A 12558-nucleotide genomic window follows, 5' to 3' on the forward strand; every position below is an offset into this window, starting at 1 on the left:
TATTCTGTTTTTAATTTCCTCCCGAGTGTCATTTATATTTGTTACTGTTGCTCCAAGATATTTGAACTTCTCCACCTCTTCAAAAGATAAACTACAATTTTTATATTTCCATTTCGTACAATATTCTCGTCACGAGACATAATCATATACTTTGTCTTTTCGGGATTTACTTCCAAACCTACGGTATCCCTTTACTTGCTTCCAGTAAAATTCCTGTGTTTTCCCTAATCGTTTGTGGATTTTCTCCTAACATATTCACGTTATCCGCATAGACGTTAATATTAATATTATTATTATCTCTACCTCACACAAATGGTCATGAAATGTGCCAAAGAGCGACCAGGGCTCGTAATCCGAAGCTACATGGGAGCGTGTGTTCGAATCTAGGTTGGAATTATTAGCTGCTATAAGGCGAATGTCAAATACTCTCAGCGGAATTCTCTGACTCATATCGTCAAAAAATACCAGCTGTCACTGGTACACTGTTAACAATACATGACAGCGCAATTAAAAATAGACCATCGTTAACTTTCTTTCTTTCTTTCTTTACCTTAGTTTAGCCTCTCCCTTTTAGGTTCATTTATTTTACGACCCACGCCACACGAGCTTTACAAGGCCGCGACCATCGTTAACTTACCGAAAAAAAATATATATATTCTTTCTGGTGGTGATGATGTTGATGACTTTAGTTGTCCGACGAAACATAATTTACAGTAATTGAAACTCTTATGGCCGGTTTTTCCAAGTATTGTTAGAAAATTTAACGACTGTTGAACTCTAAACAGTTTGTATGTTTTCAACATCAGTTTGGTTTAACAGATTGTTAACAGTTTGTTAATTTTAAATGTAGGATTTCGGGCAGTTAACTCGTTTAACAGATAGTTAAATATGGCCGATGTCTCCACAGCTGTTCGAACAGAAGTTGCGAAATTAATATTTTGTCTCTCTCTCTGTATGGAATGTTCAGCATATGACTGGTAATATAACATTTAAAAAATACTTTGGACTGTTTAAATACATCAGTGTTATTTTATTTCTTTCGTATTTCGTATCCATAATAGCAATGAGGAAATATAACCTTACTTTGTAATTATTATTCAGCACGTCACCTACAACTTTCATTTGTCAACTGTTTGTTGATGGAGTGTGGCCTACTATAACAGGTTGTCATTTTATGCAAGTTTCATAACTCACTCTATAATATAGAATTTAAAGATTAATTTTAGCCAATCAAAAAATGTCTTACATGTGTAGAATCATTACAAACTGCTGTTGAGTAGTTAAAATAGTGCTAACAGATGTTATAGTTAAGTGTTGGTTATCTTAAACAAAATTATGTTGAACAAATGGAAAATACATTAACAAAGCGTTAAAAATAAACAGACTGTTAATTTAACATTCGTTAAACAAAATTAAACATTACTTGGACAAACTGGCCATTAGGCTAAAATGTCGCACATTCAGCTCCACCAGTAACCTTGTTTTGTTTTCACCTTCTATTATCCACGGAAATAGCTTATATGTAAGTCGACTGAACAGAATTTAGTTACCAGTATGCCTGTAATGAGATCCTTAGGAGTCCATTTTACATCATTTGTGTCACATAATCACATTGGATTCAAAACACTGAAATCGTTTTCTGTGAAGTAATTTCGTTATAATTAAAACAAAAATTATAATGTGTATTGTCCGCTCGTTTAATTAAAAGCATCTCCACTCTGCTCAGTCCACTTTAGGTCGTGTTAAATACAAAAGAACTCGCACGTAATAATTGACACGGTTCTGAAAGCCTCTCTCAAACACCGGCTTTGTGATTGAAAACTAGTTCTGACTAGGAATACTCAAAAATAATTATTTCCCAAATACTAATTACAAGGTAGTCAGAAATTCTAATATTGCCTCTCACACTTTTTTATAAGCTTTTGTGAAATACAATTCCCTTTCCTGTACATGGTGGGGACGTATAACTCACTCGAAAACGAATTCAGAAGGCGATGGGAGGGGTGGGGAATCTCGTAATACAAGAATGAAAATGACTTTGAAAAGGAAAGTACTTTAATGAAATCAGAGCCAGACCACGTTTATTGCAAATTTAAAGACTTTATATTGTCTGCTTTCTACGTTACATTGTTTTAGCGGAAAAGTAGACGCCTGCACCTACTGGAATCCAATTTACACCCGGACTATCGTTCTCTGGCTTATAAAGGTCGTATTTTATTTCTTTTGAGGACGATGCTCCTCTCTTCATAAAGGTGGATTCACAGTCCTCGATACCAAAGTTTTAAAGGAAACTGTACACTAGGACAGTGTCCCATATTTATCTGGATATCGTAACGTTGAAGATAGGATTACACGAGCAGGAAAAACGCCACGGTAGCTTACCTTTCCTCTTCCCGCGTTTTAACCGCTCGTCTGAAATAAGGCTGGTTCACAATAAATCGGAAACAGAAACGAGAACGGAAATAATGTTGAAATAAATGTATTTAAATGTGAGCATTCACAATAGTTAATTGTTCTCGTTCTCGTTGTCGTTTCCGTTCCCGGTTTATTGTGAACCAGCTTTTAGATGTAGAGTTTCTAATGCCACGTTTTAACTACTGGCAGTTTTTCTTTCCTTTCGAAAACCAATAAAGTTCATATTTGAATTTAATTGCATAGACTCGTCTCTGATCAGTAATAATAATAATAATAATAATAATAATAATAATAATAATAATAATAATAATAATAATAGTAATAATTTGTTTGGAAGTAAATCCCGAAAAACGAAGTAAATGGTTATGTCTCGTGATAAGAACATAGCACAAAATGAAAATATTAAAATTGGAAATTTATCCTTTGGAAAGGTAGAAAATTTCAAATACCTTGGAGAAACAGTAACAAATATAAATGATACTTGAGAGAAAATGAAACACAGAATAAATATGGGAAATGCCTGCTATTATTCGGTTGAGAAACTTTTGTCATCCAGTCTTGTTTAAAAGAAATTGAAAGTTAGAATTTATAAAAAATTATATATCGGTTATTCTCTATGGTTGCGAAATCTCGACTCTCACTTTGAGAGAGGATCAGAGGTTAAGGATATTCGAGAATAAGGTGCTTAGGAAAATATTTGCTGCCAAGCGGGATGAAGTTACAGGGAAATGGAGAAAGTTACAGAACGCAGAATTGCTTGCATTTTATTCTTCACCTAATATAATTAGGAACATTAAATATAGACGTTATTTAGTCTAAACAACTAATTTGAAATCAAGTAAATAATAGTTCGTTAATGTTTTACCTCATTTGATAATTGAATACGGATTATGAACAAAATCCATCCAAAAGTTTAGGAGAAATCTCTGTAGACAGACAAACGACATTTTCAAAATCACTCTTTCTGTATGAGGGATACTAAAAATGTGTTCGAAAGAACGTACTCGAAATCCATATTTTATAACGGTACAATACTTTCTCTTTTCACGTCATCATTATAATCTGATAATCAGTGAAAGTAGACTATATAGGGTGATTCACGAGGATTTACCGTCCCTTACGGAGCTTATTTCCGAAGGAATTCTGAGCAAAAATATCACATAAACATTTGTCCTAATCTAAATATTTTCAGAATTACACTAATTTGAAGTTGTTTGTAAAATACCATTATTCTTGAGTTCTAAGGGTAAAAGAATACTGCAGATAAAGAATCAGCTATTCAGGAGTATCATTTCTTTAATTAGGTAATATTCCGAAGCTAAGAATGTGTTATGAATTCCATAGCCGCTTCGTACAGAATTTTTTTATTTTTTACTACAAAATTACATTTTTTTACGCATTTATCACAACAATTGTTACAAATCACGTCATTCTTGTAAATTCTTCAAGATTGTACATTATAATGCACAATTAAACTGTAAAGAATCAAGTTCCTAAAGTCGTATGATTTGTAACAATTTTTATAATATGAAGGGTTCACAGCCATAGTGGGCCAAGCGCCATTTATTAAACCGTAGAAAACAGGGATTAAAATGAAGTTATAACCATAATTCAATGGAAACATATAGCAAGTAATATAAAGTATACACATTAAAACTACATGATATGTCAATCTTCATTAAACTATGGTATTCACTTAAATTTAACCCTCGTTTTCTCCGTTTTTAATAAATGGCGCTTGGCCCACTATAGCTCTGAGCCCTTCATACGTGCGTAAGAATGATGTTATTTTTATTTAAAATTTTAAAAAGAAAATCTGAACAAAGCAACTAACAACACATTTTTAGCTTCAGAACACTAGTCAATTAAAGAGATATACTTCTGAATAGTTCATTGTCTATTTGTAATATTCGTTTCACTTAAAACTAAAGAGAAAAGGTATTTTACAAATAACTTCAAATTAGTTTAACTCTGAAAATATTGAGATTAGGACAAATGTTTATATGACATTTTTTGCTCAGAATGTCTTCGGAAATAAGCTCCGTAAGGAACGGTAAATCCTCGTGAATGACCCTGTATCTACGATGAGAACTCACAGATTTACAACTGTCCAGAAGGGGGCATTGCTAACGATTTTATCGCCCTTAAAAATTCTTCGCCCGCGGTGGGATTTGAATCGGCGAACCTCTGATTGAAGGTAATCATTAAAGTTCAGTTCAATCCAGGTAATGATGCGATATATTCTAAAAAAAAAAAAAATAATGGCATGGAATACCCACTTTCGAATTCCAATTAAGTTCACTACTTCGCAGAATACCTGTTCGGTATAAATTGAGAAACATCAAATAAGGAGAAACAATTCAAAGGCTGTATGAAGTATGAGTGGTTACATAACGGTTAAAGTCTTTAAGTAGCAACGGTAGAGAAAGCAGGATAACAGAAGTAAAGAAGGGAGAGAAGGGAGAGGAATAAAACATGTTAGAAGGATTCTTTGCAAGACCATTGGTCAAACTGTGACATGTCGTTACTTAAATTTCCGGGAGCTTCTTGGTGACTTTTAAAAATAAACCTTCCGTCGAGAGCTGTACTAACTCTTTCTCTTCAAATTTCCCTGCGGGATTGATCTTTGTGTGATCTGTCACTTACAAAGAAACATTAGAGTCAATTGTCACAGATGCAACTTTGTTCGATTCTCGGAGCATATGCGTCCATAATAGAATGTAGTATGTGACATGTGTGACTAAAATGATGAAGCCGTTCAATTACATTATGTTGGTCATTGAAAACTTCAAGTAAAGTTAAAACTATCGATTTTGTTATGCTGATACTTTATTAATATATTAAATAAAGGCTATTATTTATTGCAACTTTAAACATTTGTTCCCTCCTTTTTTCTACTATTTCCATATAATATTTCTCCAGTTTCAAATACAGTAAAACCTCCCTAAAACCAAACGCGATCGTTCCAGATTTTTTTTTCCGTTTTCACAGGTTTCGTTTTACAAAGGGTTGAGTTTTGGCGAAACTAAGAATAGACTATTGCAATATGCTCACTGTAGGAAGAACAGAATGAAGAAATAATTTGAAATAAAAGTTTCTACAGTACCGTAGAAGGGGGTAAAGTCGATCAAAATTTTGCAATTTTTTAATGATATTGAGGTTATGAAATGGAGCGAAGTTCCTCACAAAATTTTGTCGTCATATCCTCCACTTATGAAGACACGTTACAAGAACTGAATTACAATCTATAAAAAAACTGTTTTTTTTTTATTTGACTTGCGATCGAAGTTACCTGCTTAAATAGGGTAAAGTCGATAACCATTGAATTTTTAGTTTAAGATCGATTTTAAAATATTGCGGAGTAAAGTCGATCACGGTCTATGTTTTTAAAAAACAAATTAAGTGCATTACATATATTTTATTTGTTATAAGGGGTGTAAAAACAATAATAATCTAGAATATATACCTATAGCATTATATAGTGTACCTTTTGTTACTGTGATCATCCTATTCGATACAATTAGGCCTATAGGTCTCCACTGTACAATCGTGACAATGATTGCCAACTTATAAAACATAAAAACACATTTTAATACTTTACATACCAACAAACAAAGATTTAAGAATACAAAATTTACATTGAAATACCACTCTTCAATTATAATCTAAAATGCAACTCAACATTGCTTAGGTTTATATCAGATGTTATTTGAAATCTTCCCCTCCTCATGACACTTTAGAAACTACGTTGTTCCCATAGTCAGGTACAGAGGGGTGTACAAATTATGTTCCTTTGGCACTGCTTCTCTTACGCAAGAAATTCGCCATAATTTCGACTTCCTCTTTCCCCACTATCCCATCAATATAAGCTATACTATGACACTTTTCTGTTTATAAGTGTTAGTTGGAAGTATTTCGGTGAAAAATTTATTCTTCCTGCTGGTCCTACCTGTTTTGAGTAGGTTGATATCATGATCGACTTAACCCTACAAAGGTACAAGTTTTCTTAAAATAATAAGTTTCAATACTAACATTTACGAACTGCAAAACTATTATTTCAGGATACAATCTCAACGAAAAGTACTTATGTATACTTCCATTCACTGCTGACTATAATTTAGAGTTTGTAAGACTTTGTTTTCATTTAAGAGAAAAGTTGAAAATAACAATTTTCACTTCAACGGTAATTACACAGTGCTCCCATTGTTGGCATTCGCAGGCTTTTTGTTATCCCTCTCGCTTACATTTACAATGTAAGGCAATGAAGTCAGCATAAGAAAATTCTAACAAGTAGCTGAGAAAATATATAATTTTGAATAAAAATCGTAAATGATCGAATTTACACCCACTGATTGAATTTACCCACTTCTACGGTACATGCAAAATGAATTTTATTTTCATAATTATTAACTTACGTAATTGCAGCCTCTCTCTCTCTCTCTCTGCGTCCTAGTTTCTTGGCCCCACATTTCTTTTAAAGTGCATTGCCGCGACTTTTTTGACGTTGTAGGATTTCCTTCGCGTCCTGCATCAATTCAGAGTGTAAATTGCGCCCGGATCCATCGGTTGTGTAACTGAAGTTGTGTTTGATGGAAAATAGATTAACTTCACGTTAGACCAGGGCAGGGCATGAGAGCTGCTCCATTTAGCCGGCCAGAGCTGCTCTCATTCCGCAAGGCAAGCCGGAGCAGAACGCTGACGCAGTGGCGGACTCACATTACAGCTACCTTCCCTGCATTAATATAACAAGAGCCACGGTTGTTCTGTTCATTCAGGCTGGCAGTACGTAATAGTTTATAAGGATATTACATCAACCCATCGTATATTGCAGACTTTATAACATTCTTATTAATTTAATGAAATAAACTTCGCTCTATGCACACACACAAATCATTAGGCTTATTTACATAACCCATACGCACAGTGCTTTAACAATTACATAATGGTAGGCTATCAATAATATAAACATAAAGGATTACAATAATATATAATATAATATAACATAATATATAATATAATATAATATAATATAATATAATATAATATAATATAATATAATATAATATAATATAATATAATATAATATAATATAATATAATATAATATAATATAATATAATATAATTTAATATAATATAATATAATATAATATAATATAATATAATATAATATAATATAATATAATATAATATAATATAATATAATATAATATAATATAATATAATATAATATAATGTAATGTAATGTAATGTAATGTAATGTAATGTAATGTAATGTAATCTAATATAATATAATATAGTATATCATAAACTGTAATATACTATACTATGATATAACATAATACTTGTATAATTTAAAATAATATATTACTAAATATATAATAATTTATAATGCAATATAATTATCAAATAGATACTCTAATATAATGTACCTGAGAAACATTTTCTTTAAGTTGTTGCCTTAATTTATGGCGTTCATTACCAACATAATTGTCATATTCAGTAGCATGTTGTAAAGAATAATGCCGTTGTATATTAAACTCCTTAATCAGTTGGAGTGTTTTATGACAAATAAAACTGTTAATCCACTGCTCTCTACGAAAAAGAACTCCTGCTCTCATGATACATTAAAAGCATTGGGAGTAGCGGACCGCTTTAGTGTATGAGCGTCTTCAAAGTTCGCCATCATATTACAGAGTCACCACTGCACCGACAATGAATGACGTACAGTATGCATACGTCACAGCGCTCAGAAGAACGGCTCTTTAAAGCACACAGCGCTCATTTCTCAGAATCACGTAATGTGCCCAGCCCTGCGTTAGACAAAGCAATCCTTGGATGGCAGGTAGCATTGTCTGAAAACAATATGGCCTTACGACCTTGACGTTTCATTGCTCCATTAAAATTATTAACCCACTCTTCCATGCTAGAACTGTTCATCTAGGCTTTTTTTTTTATTAAATCGCACATTCGCACTGTTATTTAACACTGTATTGGCATATTAACACAAAACTCAGAATAAATAAACGGAAATAATAATAATAATAATAATAATAATAATAATAATAATAATAATAATTTATTTAACCTGGCAGAGTTAAGGCCATACGGCCTTCTCTAACACTCAACCAGGAGTAAAAACTGCGTTATAGAAACACTACAAATTTACAAAGTACACACAAAACTGAATAAGATAATAATAATAAAATGTAAACAACAAGTAAGAAGAAATTAGACATAATATATAACATACAGAAAGAAAGAAAAAAGCATAATAAAATGTGAACAGCAGGTCAAAAATAAATTAGGCCTACAAAGTATAAAAAATAAGACAATTATTGATAATAATAATAATAATAATAATAATAATAATAATAATAATAAATAAGAACAGTAATGATAATAATGATAATAATATTAATAATAATAATAAATAAAATTATAATAACATGCCTAATAGTAATAATAATACTAATAGTAGTAATACAATAGTGCAGTACAAAGCATACAATGAATACAATATTTTTAAGTATACACAGTAAGGAAAATTATGTTTATATATAGCTCAACTTATCACATTAGAGATATACCATTATCGGAAAATATGAAAACAAAAATATAAAATAAGTTAAATATCACTAGAACATAAAAAATAATGTGAATACGTGGAAACATGCAATACAACACTTCTCATAATAGTAAGTTAGTTTGGCAACTCGTCATAAGATAATTTTCTAACTTGGATTTGAAACATTTGAAATGTGAAACTAAATTGACACTACGCTACAATTATTCACAGTCTTATTCTACTCGCACTGACCTTTATCACTGTTAGCTTGTTAGCACAAAACTGAGAATAAATGAAAGAGAATGCAAGAGGGTTGGAAGAAGTAACGCTACAGAAGGTCTGTAACCTGCCCCGGTCCTTGACAATAAGCACAGAATAGTGACATGGTAGAGAAGCTTCACCCCCAAAGCCTGACAAAGAATAGCGAAAGTCTTCTATCCAGGTACAGTCACACAAAAAATATGTCATGCTTCATACAGTATTATCGCAAAATTAAAAATGATTTGAAAGAATTTAGCAACAGTTACGCTTAAAATTGTCCGTTTCAGTCAGATTTTTTTTTCCTAAATGGTGTCCAAAAATGATTCCGTTTTCGCGTTAGGCAGTTTCCCGTTTTAAAGTATTATTTTACAAGTAAATCATTCCGTTATCAAATTTATTTTTCGTTTGTGCAGAGTACGTTTTAGCAAGGTTTTACTGTATATGACTTGGACTAGGCCATTACTTTAATCAACAAGTTGTTATGATAAACAAAAAACATTTAAACAAACTTCTTACCATTCAGTTTAAATATGGCCTACGTTAACGGAACTATAGAAAATGCACATATACGAGTATATGAAACTGGAATCGATATCATTTTCTTTTTCATATGAAAGACGGTAGGCCCTACCCTAAATATTTAAATGTGTTCACTAGTTGTAGAATTCTGTTTTCAATACAGATTTTATTTCTTATTGAATATTTACCTTTAAACGCCATAACTTTTGATATTATTATTATTATTATTATTATTATTATTATTATTATTATTATTATTATTATTATTATTATTATTAAGAAGCAGAAGTCTAGTATTAACCCAGATAAGCCCAAAAAATTTTTGTGATAAAAATACAGTAGCACATTAGTTACTCTCAAAAATCGGTTAAATGATGTTGAAATAAACTGAAACAAGAAACGTATATTTTCTAAAGCTAATAAATACTACCAACATTATCGCACAACTTATAAAATGTCCCTAACACCAACAATGACATAATATCGAAGGCACTGCACTGTCCTTAAAAAAGGACGGTGGGAAAATCTGGGTTAATATTAATACAATATGATGTATTCAGTGTCTAATCATAGACCAGTGATTCGGTGCTTACTAGTAGTTTCGAGCGCGAGCTTTTTAAGCTCTCTCTAAAGGCTTTTCTATCTGAAGCACATTGCTAATACAGAAGTAAGAAAGAGTGTACAGCACATACAACGTTGCAGACCATGTAAGATCGGAAGCGAGATTACAATAAAGATTTCATTTAATGATAAGTAGAAGGTTCAGTTTTTATACATTGAAGAACGCATTGAAGAACAGTGTTTAATAAGTATATATATATATATATATATATATATATATATATATATATATATATATATATATAATTTATAAAAAAAATGTCAAACGTTTGTACGAAACACAAAACAAACACAGATATAGACATTATTCTGAACAAGAGATAAATTGATTTTAGACAAGACAACACAGGTGCTACTATCATTTTTAAGGGGGCACTGTGGTGAAATAATGCGACAATTTAAGAAAGTCCATGTTTTTTTAGTTTTTATGATCGTAATTATATAATCTAACCATATACTGAAGTGTGGCCAAACATACGGTTCGTGAATTGAGAGATTTTTTTTCTTCTTTTAATGCTGTTTTCACGACTATAAAATTTTAAGTAGTTTATTGCATAAAAAAAAGGCTTCTAGAACAACAGTTATTGTCATATAGGTCTGAAATTTCTCACAGAGATCAATTAAATGTTGATAAATAAAATGTAATTAGCATTTGTATGAAATATTCAGTTCCGTCGGGGAATATTCATGTTGCACTTAGATTAAATTTAATATGCTGTATTGGTAGGCATAAAGTTTGAACATTTATTTGTCTCTCTATTTAAACTGAGCTCTAAAACCTAATTAATTTTTATACCCATAACTATTTTCAAGATTTTGAGCAAATATGAACTAAAAAGTTTGAAAATTTTGACGAAGAGTGCCTTTTTAGTGACGTCAATATGAAATATATTAAAAAAAATACAATTTCAAAACTATTAGAGCTATTGACACCAAATTTTTTACAGATAATAGTATTGCAGATCTCTTTATGAGTTCACATTTCACAAATTTTGAATGAAAATTGTGGAAGTTATAAAAATCATGCGTGTCCTCTTAAATAATTGACTCCGAAAATTACGATGGCTCTTCAATAGCATAATTTAATGAATTTATTTTTCCGCGTTATGTGCATCCTACAAATCACTCTAAGAAAACTCATTACATAATCATGAGTGGAGAGTATGGACTACATTTTTACAACCATACAATCAATATATGCTTTATTTCAATCATTATTTTCATGATTTTATAAACAAATGTTCAAAAGTACTTAGAGATCACCACGTGAAGCAGGTAAACCATATTAATTCATCCTAAACAATGAAGAAAAGTATTTACAGAATAAACAGCTACTTTTCACATGAATATGGTTAACAAACAAATAACTTCTTCTCTTTCTCTTTTTATTCTCTCCTCTCCTTTGCGATTTTTTTACATATGTACATATATATTAAGCAATTGTTACATAGCCAGAAATTTAGTAACGCAAGTTATTGTAATAATTGCTGCCTTTATTCTCTGCATGTGCATGTACATCCCTGATGTCTACGTTGGGACGCTATGCAGTAGATGCGCTATGCGCTCGTGATCAAGGTCGAGCTCTTCTACCGTGATTGAGAGCTAATATCGTCTCATCCCTGTCATAGACAGTATCTCAAGAGAAGTCCTGTACAACGGTATCGACTCTATGTCAAAGTTAGTTAAATTTTTGCTTATATCACGTAGAGATTTCTGTGGAAAATAATATGGATACTTATATTTTACCTGAAATTATATCCTTTTAGAGTTCATAAATATTACATGACCAAAAAAATATGAATGTTTGTCACCGGTTCTCAATTTCATTAATATTAATGAAAAGGAACAAGTAGGCTCCATTGTGACAGCAAGAAACCTAAGCATTACATGGAGTAGGCTACTACAACAAAAGAACATGGAATATATGACTGACGGGTATAATCGTTAAGCCTTTGCTTTGGCTTAAAAGGAAAAAAATACAGATTTCTTTTATAATTCTTGTTTTCTTGTTCCATAAAGAACTACAATGCACATTTTCTTTTTTAAAACCTTTCAGCAAAAACTCTTTCTTCCCTGTAACAGTAGCCGTAAGCTGAAAGCCATTAAAAGGAAGGAAAGGGGAGGCTGGCAGGTCGTTGTGAGGAAAACAACATAGTGCTGTATCTTAGTTAATACT

This window comes from Periplaneta americana, chromosome 16, assembly GCF_040183065.1.
Source record: "Periplaneta americana isolate PAMFEO1 chromosome 16, P.americana_PAMFEO1_priV1, whole genome shotgun sequence".
In the NCBI taxonomy this organism is placed as follows: domain Eukaryota; kingdom Metazoa; phylum Arthropoda; class Insecta; order Blattodea; family Blattidae; genus Periplaneta; species Periplaneta americana.